This window comes from Armigeres subalbatus, chromosome 2, assembly GCF_024139115.2.
Source record: "Armigeres subalbatus isolate Guangzhou_Male chromosome 2, GZ_Asu_2, whole genome shotgun sequence".
NCBI classification, from domain to species: Eukaryota; Metazoa; Arthropoda; class Insecta; order Diptera; family Culicidae; genus Armigeres; species Armigeres subalbatus.
Window position 1 is genome coordinate 296,417,650 of NC_085140.1, and position 23,618 is coordinate 296,441,267.

General features: G+C 40.2%; 1 protein-coding gene across 1 annotated transcript in view; it reads left to right on the forward strand.

Moving 5' to 3' along the window:
- LOC134212443 (uncharacterized) overlaps positions 1 to 23,618 on the forward strand; it is a 437,347-nt gene that overhangs the window by 65,611 nt on the left and 348,118 nt on the right. The window lies entirely within an intron of this gene.

Sequence of the window (23,618 nt, forward strand, 5' to 3'; positions counted from 1 at the left end):
ATTGTACTAATTGCCCGAATCTCTCAAAAATAGCAAATGCTCGACAATAAAGTTTTTCCAGAATTAAAATTTCCCTAAAAATAGCTTTTTAAAGAAAATTCTCCTGAAAATGACATCTCCCAGAAAATAACATTTACCACAAAATATCATCTAACCCTCTCCCTTTATCGGTTCTAAAATATGCCAAAGGACAAATGATGAAGTATCAATAACAAAACACATCTATCATGTAAAGTGTAGACCAATTGATTTTACATTTTCTGATCGTAAAAAATGCGATTCCGAACAAGGCCGGGTACATACAGCTAGTTCTGTATAAAATGCAAAGAACAACTGTGCTGCACTAACAGTTCCGAAGCGTGCCGATAATTTGTCGTATTCGGATGTGATTATCTGGAACCGCATTCACACATCTACATAATTATTAAAGCGACACGTCATATTTAAAAACTGATAGCGCTGTTTCAGTGATGTGGAATTCATCTGTGAACAATTGAGTTCTTGAAATAACTTGAAGGTCAACAACTTCCACCCGAGGTCGAAAAATCTCGTTAATGGATTTTTTCTCCGTATTTCCTGTATCCAATCAACTAAGCGATTTGCTGGAGCTTCATTAATCGCTGTTATCGCAGCGTAAGCCCTAAGCTCGTCGTCATTAAGTCGTTTATTACACAAATCTCATTCCGAAGCACATTTCACTTAGGGCCGTATAGAGCCTCGCATTAGTCTCTGCGCCAGCATCGAATCCCATGGACAATTGGTACCGCTCGGGATCATAAATTTCGCCATTTCGGCTTCCACATTACTCCTTCCTTAACGATGAAAAGCGTCGAACTTTTGACATTTGGAAACGACGATGAAAGCGACTACGGCGTGGAATTCTACGGAAGGCAGCAACAACACCAGCTCGTTGCACAATTTATCACAATTAAAGGAAAAACATAACGATCTCCGGCAGCTTTGTGGGTGGAAACATATCCTCCGCGGCGGCTGCTGCTCGTGGAGGGCTTCCCAGCACTAATGGGGTTTCCTTCCATTAAGCGCACATATATTGTGCTGTGTCGGCGATTTTTCTTGCACCCCCAGTAACAGCCCTGCGCCCGGATCTTCAAGGACCTCTCAAGGCATTCCATCTTTTGTTTGTTTCGTTTCCTGCATTCATCTGGATTTAGCTCTCTAAGCCGGGTTACAAAAGGATACAGAAGTGAGCGCGCGCGGTCGAGAAGGTCGTTTATAAATCTTTCGTTCGTTCCGACGAACTACTGCAGGCGCACATATGGGTGAAACAGGGAGGAAGCTCATGCACAGAGCAAAAAGAGAATGAAGCACAAGGTACAATATTGCTTCAGTAACGTCCACCCCTTTTCGCCCCTCGTGGGAAATGGTTATCCCAGGGCTTCCGGCGGATGGTATGGGAGTAGCAGAAAATAACAACACGTCGTTGTTTGCCAAGGATGATGAAAGCTGACGGATGATGCGGCGGCTATGGAGCCGCCCAGGAGGAGTGAAGCTTTTAACACATACCGCTTGATCCAATAAAGGCAAACAATAACGAGGAAAAGCTTGGATCAGTGGGTGGGTTATGGCGAAGGAGTGTGGGGCATTGTTTGCAGTTAATCTGTGCGAGAAAAAGCAACCGGAATGTTGTTGTTTTATCGATGGTCATTTGGGACGAGGAGGACGAATTGCAATCGAGTTGAAGTGTTTTGATTTTCCTTGTGTAAATTGTTTTCAAAGCTCTGCTTGATTAAAAGAATCTCGGTGATGTTGCCGTAGGAAAAATCACTTGTTTGTTTTTTAGTGTCTGTTGAAATGTGGAATTAGTGAATTTGGTTTGTTTGTCTTGTGACAAATTGTTTTCAGTTCTCCAGCTGATCATGTTCACACAACAAAACCAATTGGTGTTTCGATGTTTATATTCAGTACTTAGTCAACCACGTGTTTGAGAATGAAGACAATCAATTTAAAGTTTGTTTGCAAATTATAAGCGAATAAAAGCTTACCACAAAAATATTTGAAATTATTTCCTTGGACGTCATCAATGCTACATCCATCAAACATGTCCGTCCATCTTCTACCACCCAATCTCCTTTGTGCAGCAGTGACACTTTCCATCAGCTCAAAATTGATGGACAAGAACTGGAACACGCTCGCCGGTGCGGTGATGACGATGGGAAAAATCTTGCCAAATCATCAACCTAGATTCGAAAGTTCTGTGATACACACCACCACATAAAATACAGACCGCGGACTCTCTGTGGACGGATTGATGATAAACGTAAAAGGAAGGGCAGAACAAACCAGACCCGACCAAACCAGCAATGGGTGTGGAGAAGATATGGCACCATGTAACTTTTTCCAACAACCACACAGTTTTTGCGGTTCGAGTGCTGCGGTTGCTTGTTGGCTTTTCTTTCAATGTTATCAGTTTCTCGAAAATTTCAGGTTCAAATGAGAAAAGGAACAAAGTTACGTTCTTTACACCGTGATCGGATGTTTACGGCAAAAATAGAATAATGTGAAACAATTTGTGGTTTTATATGTGTTAGATTTCATCAATCATCATTTAAACCCACGAGTGATTAATCACAATTGTTGTCTAAAAAGCACGGCAAGCCTCTGCCATGCAAGACAAAGCACTTCCTAACATGATTTCTCCACGGTTTCAACAGTTCGTTGTTTAGCCTATACCTAATTGAGCATTATTGCTCGCTACACTTGCCGCCATAAGACAGATTCGATACACAACACGTTGCTGAGGCAAGCAGCAGAACTTGATAATTCGGAAGACAATAAGCTCATGCTTGCTAGTTTTGCATCATAAATGCTTAGGGCAGAAGGCGCGTTCGCATGAGTTGATTTATATGTAGACCGCCCTGTTCTAAACGATGCCAAACACCGAGAGCGGTGAATAATGGCGCTTTGCAGCCTCGTAGTGGTCGATGGCTTCCGCCCGAACAGCAAACTCCCATTTAATGTTTGCCTAATATCTGCGGGTAAGTTGGGTATCTTCCGAGATAGTTCGCACCTACTGCAGAGTGGTTGCCTGCTGTTCGGTAGGCAACTAAATGAATGTTTCAATAATTTCGCAATATTCTCAATCCTAAAAACGTTTTTTTTTTAGGCAAATTTGTATACTTCGTGTCTTACACATTAGAGTTTTGTTTATTTCCTGCTTCGATTTTTTCATGGATTTTTTCCCAAATTGTTATGGCGTGTAAATAATTCAGCCCTATCTGTATCTTGAGAATACGATCACATTTTCCGTTCGGTTGGGTTGGGTTATTGTTTGTCTAGAGCCGATTTCTGGTGAATCGGACCACCCTCCGCCACTACTATTTACATTATCTTCTCTCGACATAATTGCGCTTTGCTGGTGTGGTGGAGGTGGACGTGGCGGGTGTTGTGCATGATTGCTCTATTATTGGACGTATATTCGTTGAAGTTTGGTAGTAGTTGGTAGATAAGGCACACAATGGGAGATATTTCATCTTGTTTGTTTTGTGAAAGTGTTGCGCAGGCTGTTATCTCTGATTGGTAGTTTGTGGCTGAATTATGTTTTAATTAACTTGATGTTTGCTTCGAGAACTGTTCCGAATGATACTCCACATTTCCTCTAATTGATTCACAGTGTTTTCTTCACCTAATTAATTGCGTCTTTTTGTTTCTTTTTCAGATAAAACAGTAAGTATCCACTGTCCGGTTTGACATAAGTGTCAGCGTTTTGGTTAAATATGGAAGATAATAAACCTTTGATTAGGAGTCAAACCGGGGGTCTGATGTTTTGGTTGTATTTTCTCCTGCTTTTCGTTTATGAAACTGTCAGTGGTGACCGCACCTATCTCTTTCCTTTCTGTGATTACCGTTGATGGCTGTCGAAGTGCGGAATTTCCAAGGTTGGATACGAAACAAACTGTGGTGGAAGAATACAAGTGTCAGTCCCGTGAGTCAAACAAGTTCAAACATTACTGGAGTACATTGTTTGAATAATATAGGGTTACTGCTCCAGGACTTCATCTCATAGTTCCGATATTCATCCCACGAAAAACAAAGCAATGAAAATAAATTTGATTTGTTTCTTATTTTTGTGATTTTTTCAACAGTGAGCAAGCACGAAATTGGTGCCGTATTTCGTTGAGATGAAGATGAAAAAATATGTTCAGTCAGATGGAAAACGGAACAGTTCCCCTACTAAGCTAATGAAAGGTAATGGAAGGCTCTTATCAGTGTTGTGCTGAATCATTATCAGACGATAATGATTGTAATTTTCATGTAAAAACTATTCACGTGAAAGCAGTAGGCGAGTTGTTGCCGGCGATAACTTCTCAAATTTTGTACTCAAACGATAATAAACACAGAATTTTCATTCAAACATTAATCTTTACTAATATTAGCCAATTGTCAACAGTCCCGTTATATCTTCTATTTGGCGTTATGGTTTCATGATAGTAAGGAAAAAGAGTTCAAAATGTAACGGTAAATAGGGGGAAAGACGGCTTTGGCAGGTTTTGTTCTATTATTGGCAAGGGGGTTTTTGCCGACCAAACATTATGAAATTTGGCCACAATATACTTTGATATGCAAAGAATGTTTAGGCCAAATTTGAGCATAACCAGTCATAAAAAACCCCCCTGGCAATAATAGAACAAAACCTGCCAAAGCCGTCATTCCCCCTACTTCAAATCAAGATACGATTTTCATCGATTCTAAATTGCTGGCGAGTTTTTATCACTTGTTAATTTAAAAGTAAGATCGCGGGTGAGTTTCGAGAAATAGAGGATGATCAACTCTATTTCTCGAAAATTTGATTTCTCCCATCCCTGGCTCTTATAATATGTACCGATAAGTCAATGTACAAGACCCTTTTTTATGATAACTGTGGACGTCAAATGTCATTTGTCCGGAATTGCCATTTGGCTGAAATGGACATAGGGCCGAACTGGTTATTTGAATGGAAAAATCGTTTGACCGAAATGATCGTTTGGCAACAGGCCATATGGCTATGGCTGAAAATATTTTTCGGCCGAATACGACTACGATATGGGCTAAAATACCACCATAATTGTCGTTTGGCCGAACAATGCGCAATGTAGAAAGTTTAATGATGGTTGGGGAGTGAGAAGTGAGAAATGCGAAGTAAGATGTGATAAATTACTCACTTCTCACTGTGAAAAGTGAGAAGTGAAAGTTGAAACTCCTCTTGTTCACATGTGGTAGATTTAGTTCGGAAAAGTTATTGGAGGGTAACCGCTCCCTTCGGTGGAGTTTGATCTCACGAAACCAGTACGCTAGACAGGTGCTTTCCCTACTAAGATACGAAAGACCTCCGTCGTCCTCTGCAGCTTAGCGGATACCGAATTCTCGCAATACATTTTCAGAACTAACTCTCTCATATGTATTTTTGTACAATCCCAACCAAGTAGGATGAGTATTTCGTATTGTCTGGCTCCTACACACTTGCTTCATCAGCAATGCGCTCGATAACCTAGGGTTGTGTGAGTTTGTGCCAGTTGGTGGTCAGGCATATAAGCAATTACCCTTGAATGTACTGATCTCGAGTGGCGATCTCTCTTCGCTCATGTGGTCGCCCGACCTGAAACGACGCGTACTAAAAGTGCACGAAACATCAAACACTAATAATTCATCTTCACTGTCTCGCGACTAAAACCAACACATGACTCGGCCGGTGGCTGTTGCACACTCAATGTAAATTTGTTAAAAAACTGACCATAAAATAAATAAAGAAGGATACATAACTGAGAAATGTTATGAGCTAGATTTTGCTCTAGAAGCTTCTTTCCAAAATTATTGCTCATCATGTACACAAAATTAAATATTTTTAAATGTTTTTTATTCGCAATGTTCCTATTTCTACATTCTATACATTGTTCATCTTGTCTTTGACTTTTTGTCCCGCAGCCCATCCTGCGATTTTCCTTCTGATTTTCGAAAATCTCTAAATTATCCAAGTCTTTAATGGTTTTAATAAATGATTACTAACGTCTTGGGCTGTTAATGACTTTCAGAAAATTTTATAGATTGTTGCAAACTACCTACCTTAATCGTGTGATAATCAAATAATCTTTTGGGGATTTCAGAATTCCTTGCAATTGAGATTTTATGCGGGCTTAGAGATGTTGGTGGTGCTCGCAGGGTTGTTGATCGATAAATTATCGTTGTTAATTTAACGCCAACTTCGATAACGATACCGGTTGTACGATGATGCTTCGTTGACGATAAAGTGAGCGTTGAATCAACGTTATCGTTATCGAGTATTCGTTTATTTATCGATAATTATCGAGTTAACTGTAACATGTACTACAGTTAAAAGTACAAATATTCACTAGATGAGTTTGCAATATCTATTTTTAATATTGTATCGCCTTAGGGGCTGTCCATATACCACGTGGACAGGTGTTGGTCAATTTCAGATACCCGCCTCTCCCAGAGTGGACATCCGCACATTTGCCATACATCTCTTCCCCCCTAAACTGTCCACGTGGTATATACACAGCCTTGTATAATACTCAGAAACACCTTTAAATCCTGAAATTGAATTGGGAGTCAAGGAGGTCACCGAATTGACCAAAACAAATTTCTTACAGAGTCGCAATTTCTTACAGAAAATCTGAGAGCATTTGATTTTGCTGGCGTAAACGAGAATGCGCATCAGTTCCCATTCGAACGTAAACAAGAATAAGGGTGAATGTCTATACTCAGGCATTGAAAGCGTGAGTGAAGCGGACGAGCATTGATCTAATTCAATCATAGCATCCTATGCCGGTGAGTGAACAGCCTTCCTCAGATGGATACCAAACAACGATTATGAGCGATCGTTGCTGCGTAAACAATGAGCAACAGAGTTCGTCAAGCAATACTTGGTATGGTATCCAGGGAAGCTACGACTGGAGCATTTGTGTTACGCTTGCTCTACTAGAATAAAACCAAAACACATCAGATGTTCTGCTTTATTCACTCTGTTTTCAAGTTACTGGGATGGAGGAGAGAAAGTATCAAAGCCTCCCATGCAGTGTATCAGAGTTCCATTCTCATAGCGGACTTAATTTTCCAAATGTCTGAAAAGATTTTTCTAACAGCGTGTGCTAACAACACTCATTGTTAGGTTACCAAGTGATTTGCCTCGCTCAGTTGTCTCCCATTGGTGAGCGATGAAGATCTTTAAACATTGAATCAACGAGCGCCTAATTTCAACGATCTAGAAAGCATCAGCGATTAGTCCGCAGTAGAGCATCAAGTTGCCATGAATTTAGCCGATTTTTACTCATGATCTGATTTTTTTCAATGCCTGGTCTATACTTAATATTTAATCCAGCATGATTAACAAAACTTCTATTTGAAGATCCGGAGCACCCAGTTATACGATTATTTTATGACTCACAGTGGTCTCCTTAGCCTTACCGAATCATATTGAATAGGTAACAAGGATAACCCACCAATATATTGAGAGTATATTTACTCGGAACTGGTGCTCTATGCCTGAAATGCAGCACTACAGATCGGTGCATCAAATAAATTTCTAGTACTTAGATCGCAATATATTGCCGAGGGGTTCCGATTCCAGCTGAATATTCTTGACAAAGGGAAGTCATTATGTGCTTTCAGTAAATCCGCCTGGGTAGTGCAAATTCCCGCTATCTTTTTATCGGAACACCAATGCTACATAGTGAAAAAAACACTTAACCACCAACAGAACACCTCTTTTCTCTTCGTTTCATAGAGTAGCAGGCATTAAGCAATAATTCTAGAGTGCCCCGCTTCAATTAACTCTGGTCAACCAGCTGCAAACAATTTGTTTCATTCTCGGCTTCTGTCAAAATTTTACACCAACTTTACCAAAGTTACTACCAAACGTGCCTTTATCAGAACCCGAACACAATACGACAAGAATCAGATTTGTAATCAGTAAGGGTATGCGATAACACACTTTTTCCTAACGAAACGAAACGAAACGAAATTTGAAATGTTTATGTTGATTCGGATCGAAACGAAACGAAATATAGATTTCTTTCGAGACTTCGAAACGATACGAAATCAAGGTTAATTTAATTCGAAATTTTTCGAAACGAAACGAAATTTTAATTTTTTTTTCCGCGAAATTTTTATGAAATTGGTTTTACGTTATGTACGCAATTCTGATTTCACTTTTTCGAAGTCGAGTAACTGTTTTGCGACCAAAAGAGCTATAATAACAGAAAAGGCAATCTGTGATAGATCACCACATTCTCGCCGCATATACCATTGGCGATAAGCCAATACCCCAGCATTTGTGCCGCTTTCAAAGGAATTCATCGTAGAGCATGTGCTCCCGAATCTGATCAATTTTATATCAGTAAGTAGGGGAACTGTTCCGATCTCCATCTCACTGTACTAGACTGGCCCAGGAAACAAAAAGTTGTCTAATTCCACGGGGCACCCCCCAGGATTGTGTCTTTGGGTGAGAAAATCAATCTCTGAAAATTTCAGCTCAATCGCTTGTTGCATAAGCTGGCGCATTTGATTTGAAGTTTGTATGGGGATTTCAGCCAAAATGTATAGGAAGATACACCTCCGTCACTCATTCGATCTGAAAATTGGTTCTGATTGCTCGATTGACCTCAGAATTGCAAAAACGGCAGTTGGTATGCTACAGAACAATTTCACAGAACATTGTATAATGATTAAATGAACTTTTATATAGGTTTCGGATGATGCGATTCGATCAAAAAATCCAAAAATACACAAATCAGCTCCTAATAAATCAGCCGAAAACTATAAAAAAGTTCATTTAATCATCATGCAATGTTCTGTGAAATTGCTATGTAGCATACCAACTGCCGTTTTTGCAATTCTGAGGTCAATCGAGCAATCAGAATCAATTTCCAGATCGAATGAGTGACGGAGGTGTATTTTCCTATACATTTTGGCTGAAATCCCCATACAAACTTCAAATCAAATGCGCCAGCTTATGCAACAAGCGATTGAGCTGAAATTTTCAGAGATTGATTTTCTCACTCAAAGACACAATTCTGGGGGGTGCCCCGTGGAATTCGACAACATTTTTTTCTCCCCATACTAATCTGGGCCAGTCTACTGTACATATATCCATCTCATCTCATCGCTAAACAATGAAATACGGCACCAAATTCGTCGCTTCTTTTTGTCAACATGCGTGCTCACTGCTGAAAAAAACCACAAAGATAATAAACAAACCAAATTCCTTTTCATTGCTTTGTTTTTTTTAGGGGCAAGTAACACTAAACTTTGCGGTAATATCACTCATTTTCTCGCAATAGTACTTCTAGTATCCACGATTTTCGTCAAACAATGAAACGGTTGCTAGTTCGGTCGTTATGGCGTTTGTCAGTTAGTTGATGAAACACAGTGCTCCCCCGTATAGGAAACAGCTGATTTCTATCTTCCACAGATTCTAGAAAACTTTCAAACCCCTTTTTATGTTTCTAATACCATCAAACCAAAACGCAGGCCCCAAAGGATGCTCAAAAAGTAACAGTAATAGAAATAGTTATTCAATGATTTTTTAAGAATTTAAAGGAGACTGAAATCATGTGTTGCCTAAAACTGGATGGACTGTATCGACTGGATGGCGTTGTGTTTCATGCTTTCCCAACCAGGGCTCTTCGATCAATTTACCGTAGATACGACGTAGTTTTTCGCTAGTATTTGTCAGTATTTTTGGATACTGTCGAAAGTTTAGAGTTAGTTACCCCATGTTTAAAACCTTAGTTCACTTCAGAATTATGTAATTTTGCTAAAGCATACTTCATATTGTCTTGTCAGCGTGATTTTACAGTCTTGACTTAGTCAAAATTAGAAATTTTTTTTATTTAGTGGGATACTTAAATATGTATCCACATCTGCCAGGCGTATACGTAGATAGAAAATTGATATTACTAGACCAAAATTTGAAAAGGGCGTATCAGCCAAAATTCCTGCGATGAAGTTGAAGTCTGCGATGACGCAGCATTGTGTTCGGGCCATTAGTCCCAGGCGCGATTCGAACGAACTGAGACCTGGTATTCACGGCATTTTTGAAGGATTTACCGTACAGTAAAAATCTGGTCCGTTGTTGAGCGGGCGTCAACGAAGTCGGCTTGAAAACTTCTCACGGACTCATTTACTAATGGTGACAGACGATGGAAGATGATCTGGGATATCACTTTGTAGGCGGCATTAAGGATAGTGATCGCTCAAAAGTTCTCACACTCCAGCCTGTCGCCTTTCTTGTAGATGAGGCATATAACCCCTTCCTTCCACTCCTCAGGTAACTGTTCAGTTTCCCAGATTCTGACTATCAATTTGTGCAGGCAAGTGGCTAGCTTTTCCGGGCCCATCTTGATGAGCTCAGCTCCGATACCATCCTTACCAGCTGATTTATTGGTCTTTAGCTGTTGGATGGCATCCTTAACTTCCCTCAAGGTGCGAGCTGGTTGGCTTGAACTGAACTGACGTAGTCATCTCCTCCGCTGCCTTGACTTTCACTGCCTGCTCTCTCAGCGCCATTCAAATGTTCCTCGTAGTGCTGCTTCCACCTTTCGATCACCACACGTTCGTCCGTCAAGATGCTCCCATCCTTATCCCGGCACATTTCGGCTCGCGGCACGAAGCCTTTGCGGGATGCGTTGAGCTTCTGATAGAACTTGCGTGTTTCTTGAGAACGGCACAGCTGTTCCATCTCTTCGCACTCCGCTTCTTCCAGGCGGCGTTTCTTCTGCTGAAAAAGGCGGATCTGCTGTCTCCGCTTCCGTCTATAACGTTCCATGTTCTGCCAGGTACCTTTCTGCAGCGCGACCGCCCGCGCTGCGTCCTTCTCCTCCAGAATCTGTCTGCACTCTTCGTCGAACCAATCGTTCCGTCGACTTCGTTCCATATACCCGACGTTGCTCTCCGCTAGATGCCGTTTTGTTCTTATTGGAAAGAGAGAGCGATGCTTATAATCGGTTGGTTTTCAATTTGAGTTTTATTTAGCAAATAAGACGCAGCGTAAAACAAAGCTTATTTATGTATACCTTAACAATACAGAATTGTCTCATTTGTCATAAGACGAGTTTGTACCATCCCATTTAATTCCACCACTTGATTGTACCTACATATTTCGAACTCAACTGAAGACGCCCTTACTGTTGAGGTCGAAATACGTATCTGTCAAGGTACAATCAAGTGGTGGAATTAAATGGGATGGTACAAACACGTCATGACAAGTGAAGACATTCCACTAAAAAGCTCAAAATAATTTTCTTAACAGAATAGTCTATCAACTAATATAATATACTAACATTTCAACAGGCATTTTAACAAGTCATAGAATGTTCTCTTAGGGTCTGTCTCATTTGGAGAATTAAACTTAAAAGTGACAGTTCGAAAATTAAAAAATCACCCCGTTATAAGAATGGCTGGTGCGACCCAGCAATTCCAATAGGACATCGATGGAAAATAATTCGATATCTGTCAAAAGTAATCTTGCTCTGCGAGCAGGGTTATTGGATAATTATTGAAATGTCACTTTTTCTAATTTCAGTTTAATTATCCAATTCAGACAGACCTTTAATTAATTTTTTTTTATCACATAAGTGTTTACCGGAAGTAATTTGATTGAAACAATTTTCAACATTTATTGACATAAATTATTCAAAATGTGGCTGGTAAAATGGAAAGGAAAATGCAAAAAAACATATTTGTGTGGAAAATTGCCTGCGGTAATAATTTTTTTATAGGACATTTCGACATTTGAGCTAGTTCTCTGCCTTTCTTCACACTTTTTCTCCTTCGAGGATTTTATCTAATGAACTGTCAGTGGTTATGTGACAAGTGCCTTCGATTAAGCAAATTCATCAAAGACGTCGAATAATGGCTTCTAAAAACCGATCAAATGTGGAATTGTTTGATTATTTCAAAAATAAAAAGTGGATTTCGGAAGATGGAAAAGAGATGAGTGCAGTAACATGTAATCTGTGCAACGATCCTGAAAGAACAATTAAATGTTCCGCCAAATGGAATTTGAAACGGCACATTATTCTCAAGCACAAGGACAAGGCAATAGAACTTGGTTTTCAGGAGGAAGCTATGTGCTCCGATTCTTCACAATCGTTAACAACTGCTCCTGGAACTAAGAAGAGAGTTTCTTTTACAGTAGATCCGAATCGCTACATAATGAATTTGGTGCAATGGGTAACAGTTGGCAACGTCCCTCTGCAGTTTTTCAATCTGGAATGCGTTCAGGAAGTTCTGCATCCGATTCACGATTCATTGAAAATTGGTCATATGAATCGTCATAACGTTATCCAGTACATTCACGAGGTTACTACAAAACTAGTAAAATTCATTTCCTTGGAGTTGAATGGAAAGCAAATTTCGATTAAAGCAGATATTGCCTCACGAAAGGGTAGAACAATACTCGGAATCAATGCACAATTTATTAAGCAAGGTCAAATTGTCGTTCGTACATTGGTTATGTGCGAAAGATTCGACAGGAACACGGCTGAGAACATCATGGAAGAAGTTTTGAAAGCGCTGTCTACATTCGGCGTCGAATTGGCCCAAGTGTATAGTATTACTACTGACAATGGCAGCAACATGCTGAAAGCCTCAAAACTTCTCCGGAACTGCCAGGAGCTTAACGATAACATCATGGATGAATGTGAGGATATCGATGCCAATCAAAGTTACGTGGATGCTGTACAAGATGACATAACAGACATTGATGACGAAGTCTCAGAAAGGTAAGTGAATATTTGAAGCGGTGGTCTAATATATTTGACTTATTGCTTATACTTGAAAATTTAGCGAAAACTCTTCAACTGATACATCCGATTCCGAGATGCACTGGGACGATGAATTTCAACTGCAAGAGATCCAAGATGAACTTCCAGTAATAGAAAAGGCAAGTCTCATAGGAATAAGGTGCGCGGCACATACAGTACAACTTTCAGTGTTAGACGTTTTGAGAAAGGATTCGCTTGCCAAATTCCTGAAGAAAATCCGGAAGCTTGTGAAAATTTTGAGAGCCCAGCCGTATGGCAACTCATTCAAGCTTGACAAATCGAGGAAACTTCCGTTTCTTGATGGTGACACGCGCTGGGGCTCATCTTACTTGATGGTTGATTGTCTTCTACAGCAGCAAGATTTCATCAACAGCTTGCTCTCAGCGGATTTGAAAAAACAATATGGTACCTGTTTTTGGAAACGTGTGGACCAATTTGTCGATGCAACCAGACCTCTGTATATTTTGACTAAACGCATTCAGGAAGAAACGCTCACATGTGGGTCATTCTATTTATATTGGAAAGAATGTTGTCTGGAACTAGAAGAATCCACAGAAATCCTTGCGAAACAATTACTGGAAGCACTAATCCAACGTAAACCAATGTGGTTCAACAATGCTGCTTTCTACGCTGCATTATATGTAGATCTCAGGTTGAATGAGTTTGATCCACCTATTCTCACAGCAGAGCAAAAGAAGAGGCAATTGTAAGTATTGATTGTTGCATTATTGTTCATAGGTTTTTAAATATCCAAATACTGTGCAGAAGCATCTGTTGGCTACATGGCAATCACTACAGGCTATGGGCGGGAAGAAAACAATGTCCGAAGACTTTGATCCATCCAGTCCTTCAACCTCAAAAAGCGCACCTCTGAAACGTGTCCAACAACTTCTTTTAGTGAGCCGTCAGTCGAAGCCATCTGACATAACTGAAATGGAAAAAAAGATTAGACGTATCTCGCTAGAACCGGCTTTGTCTCTGGATTGTGATGTCATTGAGTGGTGGGAGAAGCAATATAACAAAGATGTGGGCCTTGTTCAGCTTGTTCTCACTGTACTGCAGCTCCCGTGTACTCAAGTTTCTGTTGAGCGATCTTTCAACGGTTTGGGGCAAATTTTGTCAAAGTTCCGATTATCTCTTGGATCGTTGTCATTGCAGCAGATTTTGTTCCTGAAAGCTAACAAAGATATGATTAAAACAGTTTACTTTGATTTTAAATAATCGTGACATGCAAACTGTAGCAGTCGAATGCGATGATTAAATATTGATTTCAATAAATGAATTTGAAAGCCTGATTATTTGGTGTTGCGAGTTTTTACTAATTGGGAAAAAACAGCGGTTGAAATTATATAATACTAGTCGACCCGGCAGACGTTGTCCTGCGTAGTAGGCGAAAATGCCCATGTGAAATTTCCATACGAATCCTAATTTTTGATTTTTACAATTTGCACAACCTTTCGCGAAATTTTCGCATGAGGAAATATCATATAAACCCGTCGGAAACGATAACGAACATATCTGCTGAAGAAATGAAGAAAATCCATCCAGCCGTTTTTGAGTTATGCGGATACGAACACAGACCATTTCATTTTTATATATATAGATAATACGTTGATGTAAGAGCCCAGCAGAATTGATACGTTTGCGTACGATTTGGCAGTTTTCCCATGGGACGTACGCAAACGTAATTATCTATTTCACTGAGCTCTGCACTCGGATTTCAATCAGTAAAATACAACGCCAACTGCGTCTAGCGCGTCTTCGCAAAAAAAAAAATCATTTCAGTTTGTTTGAACTGGGTTTGAACAAAATCAGTTGTTTGTAGTATCTTGATAGAACTTTATTCTGGATGGGATCTTTGTAAACTGAGGAAGCTTTTAACGCATTTTGGTTTTGTTCAACGATAGCCTTTGGATTGAATGAAATATTGAGTTAACCTTACAAGAATTCGATGAAAAATCGTATTTTAAAAAAGGAATTGACGACATGTATCCATGTAAAAAGCGACCCCACTTCAAGATTATATTGTGATATTCGGTTGTCCTTGCTGGAGACTGTATTGAAAGTTATACGACCAAAAGACCGGCAAAGTTTTTACCTTTGTCTGTTGAGCATATCATACTCACTAGTTGATGAATCTACGGCAACTGACGGAAGTTTAAGAAACCGTTTGATAAGATCGTATACTGGGGTCACTTTTTACGCGGGTTTATACGCGGATTTTAGGATTTACGTGGTTTTCGGGAGCCGCGCGTTTCTTAAAAGATGTTTGCAATTTACGTCGTTTTTTGAACGGTTTTGATTCACGCGGGACAAATCCCCCGCGACAAAAACCAACTTCAGTGTACAATATTGCGTACGGGAGAATCGGCTCACACGATCTTCCGATTTACAAAAGTATGGAACACAACGGTACAATATCGGTAACACGTACAATATCACTTTTTTTTCACATTTTCGACGCAAATTTCAGGTTTAAGGTCGGCAATCAAAGCCGAGAGTTTATCAATAAATGCCGAGAAAGAATAAACGGGTGATGCTAGAATGAATTTAGTCCTATCGCTACCTTATTATGATTTTCACGTTTCGATTCTTGATTGAATTCCCAGTTCCGGCAAGCTACTTCAAATTAAATTACCATGATTTTCTAGAACTTTGAACATTTTTAATGACAGAAGTACCTATATCAATAATATTTACATAGGCTGCCGCGTTTTTAGATGATCATCAAAACAAGAAACCACAAGTTTCCTTTAATTCATTGCCCTTACTTGGTTCTTAGTTCTCAAAACTCATTGAGGACCACAATGAGTATATGCCACTATTTTTCCTCAACTCTTTGTGCCAGCAACACGCATTTCTTGCAGAGTAAAAACACAGTGAGGACACATTGTGGAATAGAATGGAAGAAATGAGTGATAACCACAACACACTCTCTCAGGTCAATAATGAGGAGTGCGAGAGAGACGCACATTTCATCTACACTGAGGAGTATTCCAGCCCTGCCCAAGAGGGGCCCCATCGAGCTCACCCTCTTCCGGCAACGCTGCCTCGAGATGCTGCGCGTATGCAGTGGCGACATCAGGTAGCTTCAGTCGCTCTAGGTCGTACCGCGGCGGTCGTCGGTACCGAACATTGTTGATGACGAATAGTTTTGGGCGCAGTTTAACCATCATCAGATAATGGTCAGAGTCAATGTTAGTGCCACGATATGTTATGACGTCGATAATGTCGGAGAAGTGCCGTCCATCAATCAGAACGTAGTCGATTTGTGATTCTGTCTGCAGTGATAATATCCAGGTGTACCGATACGCGAGGCTGTGTTTGAAGTAGGTGCTGCGAATGGCCATATTCTTGGAGGCGGCGAAATCAATTAGTCGTAGGGCGTTTTCGTTCGTCAGCCTATGAGCGCTGAACTTCCCAATAGTCGGTCTAAACTCCTCCTCTTGGCCAACCTGAGCGTTCAAATCTCCTATGATGATTTTGACGTCGTGGCTTCGGCAGCTGTCGAACTCACGTTCCAGCTGCGCGTAGAATGCGTCCTTATCATCATCAGTGTTTTTGGAGTGTGGGCTATGGACGTTGATTATGCTGAAGTTGAAGAACCGGCCTTTGATCCTCAACCTGCACATTATTTCACTGATCGGCCACAACCCGATCACGCGCTTTTGCATATCGCCCATCACTATGAAAGCTGTTCCCACCTATGTATAGTGTGTTGCCGCAGCTCTGGTAGATGGTATGATTACCTCTAAACGTGCGCACCATTGATCCCTTCCAACAAACCTCCTGCAGCGCTACGATGCCGAATCCACGATCCTTAAGCACATCGGCGAGTATGCGTGTGCTCCCGATGAAGTTGAGGGATTTGCAGTTCCACGAACCGAGTTTCCAATCGCTAGTCCCTTTTCGTCGCGGTGCTCTTCGCCGATGGTTCCGGTTCGTACTCTCTTGTTGATTGCTCGTTGCGTATATTTTTTCAAAGGCTGGCTTGCAGGGCCTGACACCAAACCCCCCTAATTTCCGGGGGACCATTCCTCCTTATCCCCGGTGGACCATGGTGCACAGTTTCACTTAGAGCCCCTCGCTGGCACTCGGACTATGATCAGCGGCCTCTAACATGGAGAACAGACGCTGTTGTGAGCCGATCCTGACATGGAGAACAGACGCTCAGTAAGATTTGCACCTCCGGAGAGGAGCAAACCCCCCCCCCCTTCCCTTCCCTGTCAGCATACGACTATATTTTAGTTCATTGAGGAACCCTGAAACCTCTATGATTAGTGTGTAAATTCTGATAAACTTTGATATTAACTGTGGTAACACACAGATCTAGTCTGGATGCCTTCATACAAAACTACATACGTGCTATATAATTCTGAATGATATTTTTGTAGACCTAAAAATCAGATCTATCAGACAGTATTGCAACTGAAATAATTATCTAGCTGATATGTTCTTACCATAATCATGGTAGGACAATGCCTTGACTGTTCTACCCAGGAACACGCCCGGCGCCAATTTAGACCATGGTCGGGTACTTTGAAGTAAAAATAAGTATGTTCGAAAGAATAGGATGCTTGGTTCGATATATGAATGTTGTAAAGTTTCTAAAACTTTCAATTTTGTCACCCAACCAGCGGATGGCAGATTTTTATACAGTTCTGCATAAGAACCTTACTGAAACTGTATAATAATTGGGCATATGCAATTTCGGAAGATTTTAATACAATTATTGTATTGAAATAATACAGTTTTGTATAATTTTAATACAATATTTGTATAAAAAGCTTGCAGAATTGTATATGCCCAGATTTTATACAATAATTGTCAGATTTGTTTTTAATTAGTTTTTAAATTTGTTATTAATTAGTTGTTAATTAATCACATGTATTATAACTGATTGTTAAAATTAGAATAATGATGACCTAGAGTGTTTGTTCGCGATATGCCACCCTTATTATACTTTCATTGTGATCTCACCCAATAAATAGTTTTGTCGATTTGGAAGATGTCACAATGTATAAGTTTCCAGCGTCGCATAAAGCCTTGTAGAATTTTTCAGAAAGTCTTCGAACAAGTCGGTGTTGTTTGATTGTCATTAAGTGACTCATGAAGAATATTTTTCAAGTTTTAATGCGACACAAACGAGAATCATTTCTGTTTGGTTATATTTACAAACAACTTTCAACCTAGTGACCGGTGCGGTGTTCTTATTCTGTCTAATCAAGATCTGAAATGGTTTTTCTAGTTCGCTATAACTACTAATATATGTGACGCAGTGGCATAGCCGGAAAATTTGTCTGGAGGGGTGGGGTGTTTGTTTCTATTTGTTCACTAGTTATTCTTTTGGATCTCGAATAAAAATGATCTATGTATGTATATATTATAAATTGTATTCAGCGGCGCAGCCGTAATTTTTTTAATTTGAGAGGGATCGAATAATTTTTTTTTTCTAAACATTTTGTCTCTGGGGGTGGGGTTGGTATGTCAAAAAAACCCCGGGTCGCTAAATACGCCACTGATGTGACGTGTATCTACAATTACACAGTTGAAATAAATCGCCGAATTCGGTAAAATTTTACCGAAATCTCAACAGCAGAACTGTTCGGTAAATAAATTTACTGATTTTCGGTAATTTTGACAGTTGAACAATGGAAAAAAATATAAAATATCTGTAAAATAATTACCGACCAGTTCTGCTGTTGAGATTTCGGTAAAATTTACCGAATACTGTAAAACGAGTTAAGTGTGTAGACAATCTATCAATTATGAAACCATAAACCGGTAGACATTTCGACGTAGCACGTGCTCGTCATCGCAGGCAATTGTTTTCATAGACCAAATCCACCTGCCTAAATATTTACCATTTAATTCCCGAATAAATACATCGTCCCTCGGCGACACCGACCACGACGGGCACGTAACCATAAACGTTCTGATGCCACCTCGCGATCGCCTTATTCTGCACTTTCCGCGAAACGGGTATTGAAAGTGCGCGGAGTAAACAGCAAAGCAATGTATCCATTAGCGGCGCATGACCTCACCGAAGCGAATCGTTTGTTTCGGTTTATGCCGGGCTATTACCGAATTTACAAAACTGTTTGACTTGACATTGCGCGCTCGGGCTGTTGTTGTTGTTGTGTCAAGTACATTTACCTTACACGCCATTATTGTAGATATAGTGGGAAATCGTGTTCCTACAAACTCATCGATTCCGGCATACCTGCCGATTATTGTTCCCTAATTTGTGGCGAGTGATGGCGATGAAGGCATTATTATTTCAAAGTGGATGATCGGCAATTTTGAGCTGTTGAGGAATGTTCGCAGCTGGGTTTTGTGATGAATCAACCAACTGAGGTATTCGAAGTGGATATTCTTTTTTTTTGCCATAAGGATGAGTAGATGGCTTTAAGGAATACATTTGTTGCCATAAAGCGAATTACCCTCGCGTTACACCGAACATGTTCCCGATAATCCATTCAACGTAGAGGGCTTGAAATGCTCTCATACAACAACTTTTTCTCGCTGGTGTTGTGCTATGCGTTTGAGTAAAACTTGATTTCCAGTACTCAAGACATGTTATTAAATTAAAACCATTCACTAACAATCACTTTGATGCGATTCATGCACTCCGTAGTCAATGCATCGCCACAATGAATCAATAATTGAAGCTTGCCTTTGCATCTGACAGCACAATTCTTTACCATCGCAAGTCGCAAGCATAGATACTTACTCAAACCACGAGTACTCATTTCGATTCCGACTTTCATCGAGGTGTCAAACCGTTTAACCATTCAAAAATAGTTGTGTAACCAAAATCAACACCACTGTAGGTCACATTGCCGTCGATTAACTTCTGATACCACCATTCAGCATCAGCACTGCTTGCACGCGGAACGTTTCGTAACCCGACAAAGATTGAACCGTTGGAAATTAAAATTGGCTCTCTATGACAGCCGCCAGTACCCGAGCCAGCACCACATTTCTTTGGAAAGGAAAATGAGACACCCGCCAATTAAAAGCCTCGTTGTATCTTTCCGCCCGTGTACTTCTGCCACGTTTGAACAATTTTGACTCACAAAGTCGGTAACGTCTTGGCACATACACAGTTTGCGATTCGGTCACGCATTTTTTAGCCAAATGAGGAAAAACATTAACAATCTCAAAAAGAATAATTTTGCAAAACTTGTTCGACAATTGGCACTTTAATTAGTGTTCAACCGTAATTGGATCATGCAAAAGCTCCGATGAAAATGGGTTGGCATCGTATCTCAATTAAAATTATACGCCTATACAGAGAGAAGCTCAATCAATGTTTGTACCGACTCGGTCCACATGTTGCATCAGCATATGACCGCAAACGATGTCCCATTTGCCAAGTTACAAGTCGGAAGAAAATCGAATAGTCCAATTTCGGTTTTGAGAAAATTAGTTTTCCACCCAGCAACTCTTTCCTTCACTTTTTTTAGGAAAACTTATCAGATATGTGTGCCCGTGAGCCGTTTCCGAATCGTCCATGAACAGGAGGGTGCCAACCATATGACAAGAATGTCTGCTCTCCCTCCACCTCTTCACCCTTCGATTCTTGTGGAGTCGACAACGAAATTGATCTGCTCCAAAAATGCGAAATGAAAATTAAATTGAATTTTCCCAAGCCGTGGTCGACGTCTTCGTTGTCGCACAACCACACCGCAGTAGGGCGATCGATTCTCAATCTATCTGCGAGAATGGTACCACGGGCGAACGCTTGTATACCGGCGACCTTCTGCTTCGATTACGCTTCGAAGTGTGCACTCAATCCGGTATCTAAATGGTGGTGCAATTGGGTTGGCGATGACACTGTCGCGTCGAGGAAAAAGGGCCATAATGTAAACGCGAAATGACATGCCATGATAAGCTCAATCAAAACTGGTACTCGCCCAGGTTCGATCCATTTTGCTCTGATTCGGCGGAAGGGGAGGTGTGGGAGGGTTGTTATAGGTTTAAATGTGTTGAATCGGAAAACATAGCAAGAATATCACTCAAAGTCAGGGATGACATTTTTCATTTCTTTATTAGGTATTCCTTTACAGTTCTGCAGGATGCAGTAACGAACAGTGTTATTTTTAGAATGCAACAAACATCTACTCGTTCGTTTCCGACTATCATGCAAACCTTATCTCAATTATATGGCATTTAAACACTGCAAAGCATCAAACGCTTTCGAAAAGAAAGCTATTTAAAAAACGAAATTTAATATAACTAAATAATGTTGACGTTTGTCAACGTTTGACTTTTCCTTAATCGTGCTAAGAGTGATCTTCTAGTTGAGTAAGATAAGAAGAACTGTCGAGTAAAAGTGTTTTTTTTTGGATTTCGGCTGTCAAACTAGCCTCTTATTTGGTGTACATTTATACTCCAATGCCAAAATGATCTTATCATGCGATCTTTGTGAATATTTGAATTTTTACCGTTTTTGCAGTAGAGAATGGTGTCAAAAGCGCACACTGGCAATTATATCACTCAAATGTCCAGGGAAAAAAGGAATAATATATTATAAGCAATAATTTGTAATAAATTCAAGAACTTTGTAGAACAACGTTTTCCAGGGAAAACAATGTTCTTCTTCTTCTTCTTCTTCTTCTTCTTATTGGCATTACATCCCCACACTGGGACAGAGCCGCCTCGCAGCTTAGTGTTCATTAAGCACTTCCACAGTTATTAACTGCGAGGTTTCTAAGCCAAGTTACCATTTTTGCATTCGTGTATCATGAGGCTAACACGATGATACTTTTATGCCCAGGGAAGTCGAGACAATTTCCAATCCGAAAATTGTCTAGACCGGCACCGGGAATCGAACCCAGCCACCCTCAGCATGGTCTTGCTTTGTAGCCGCGCGTCTTACCGCACGGCTAAGGAGGGCCCCAGTGTTCTTATGCACTTTAAAGCTTGAATATCACTTCAACATAGTCAAAATGAGAACAGAACGAATCTCAATGTTCACAAGACTTGTAGAGCTAACCAAAAGCTTCCATTTGGAGGTTATTGCAATGATTTCCGGCGTTTATATCTCTAGCTAGATTTTTTTCAAAATTTAAAATATCCCAAAAACACTAGATCGACTTGAGCCACCTCGAAATTGTATCCGAAGTAGCTAAAAATTTGACAGGAGGCTTATTTTAGCATAAGAATTGTGATTGTGGGCTGACCGATTGATTTTTCGATACATTTTGAAAACATGAAGAGGCCTAATATAAATGGACAAAATCAGGGCCGGATTTAGCCAGAAGGGGGCCCGGGGCCGACGGTATGTAGGGGGCCCCAAAATGTACAAAAAAGGTTGGTTTTGGTACACAAGTTTTGTGGAGGCCCGGGGCCCCTATAAATCTGGCCCTGGACAACATGTAATAAAATAATGGGATATCGCCTCATTTGTTGTACGAAATATGCTGATAAATAATAATTACGTATGTTCGGAGGATGTTCAGAATAAAATTGTCTGAATTTCTTCTGACCATGTGGAATAGATTCATCGTAGTCGATTAGAAGGGTTCGCCAAAGCCAATACCCAGTCGGAAATATTCTCGGTATATTCACCGTTTTCGTATTATTTATTCTTTTTATAAACCCATCATTCTTTGGTCAATATTGGAGCAATAATTATGTGACTTTTTGAAACACCACAATAAATCATTTATTTGCTTTTGACGTAGGACTACGCCTGTCTTTTCTATATTGGTGTACACTTTGCGATTGCGAAAATCAGGGACCGTCACGAAAATATGATAGACTTTAAACTTTAATATTGTTACCTTTCCAATAGGTCACAATCCCTAAACTTGATTCTTTTATTATCGTTTAGTTTCCGTTTTCCTTTTTTGTAAATAAGTATGCTTTAGTTCTAGAATAAATAAATAAAACTGTAAATATGTAAATAAATCCTTATATTCCCTATCCTAAGATACCATTTACCCTAAACTTTAATGTAAATAATTAGAAAAATAAAAGATTGAAAAAAGAAAAGAAAATTGAATTCAAAAAATCCCATTTCACCACATTTATCCCTTGGTATCGATCTGTCAAAGTGTATCCCATCCTATATGTACATAACCATCATGGCGCGCAGTACCAACTGCGCACAGACAAAACCATCCCGGGAAATGTTCTCCTATACTTGGATTTTGCTGTGTCATCGAAGGCCTTATGAGCATAAGCATGATGAGGCCGATGGTTTTCTTCGGTAACAATATTCGATAGTTTAAACCTTCCGTTGCTCTCTACAAGTTTTTCTAAATCCTCTAGGAACAAAATTTCTAGCAGTTTCGCGAGTGAACTGCTAATTGGCAGAGATAGTGTCTCGGAAGAAAATTGATGTCACCACCCATCATCGGAATTGCCGAGGGTGATCTAACGGCCTGTGATAGGTGGACCGTAAGTGATAGTGAAATCACCCATCCGGTACAAGAGGAAGAGAACTGTGCGACGCCCCCCTTCAACCTCGGACGTTGCATCCCTGGACCCGACCCAATCGTCGACGTAGCCATCGGTGAGGAAGTGGACCGGTCGAAGCCAGTAGTCCGAACATCCACCGACCGACTGGAAATCGCCTCAACCTTTGAAGTCAGGTGAAAATTTTGTACATTCCCATAAACCCAGTGAACTCCTGTAAATACTAAATAAACCCAACCAGTGAACTTTGAATTGATATCTAGTGTTTAGCATACTTATTTCACGCGCAAATCCCTTTTCTCCATCATTCGTTTTATTGAAATTGAATTCGCATTGCAAGCTTGGGAAGTGAGTCCGCCTCAACAATTATCCCGGACAGACCCTGAGAGGGCTGAAGTGTAAATAGTTTAG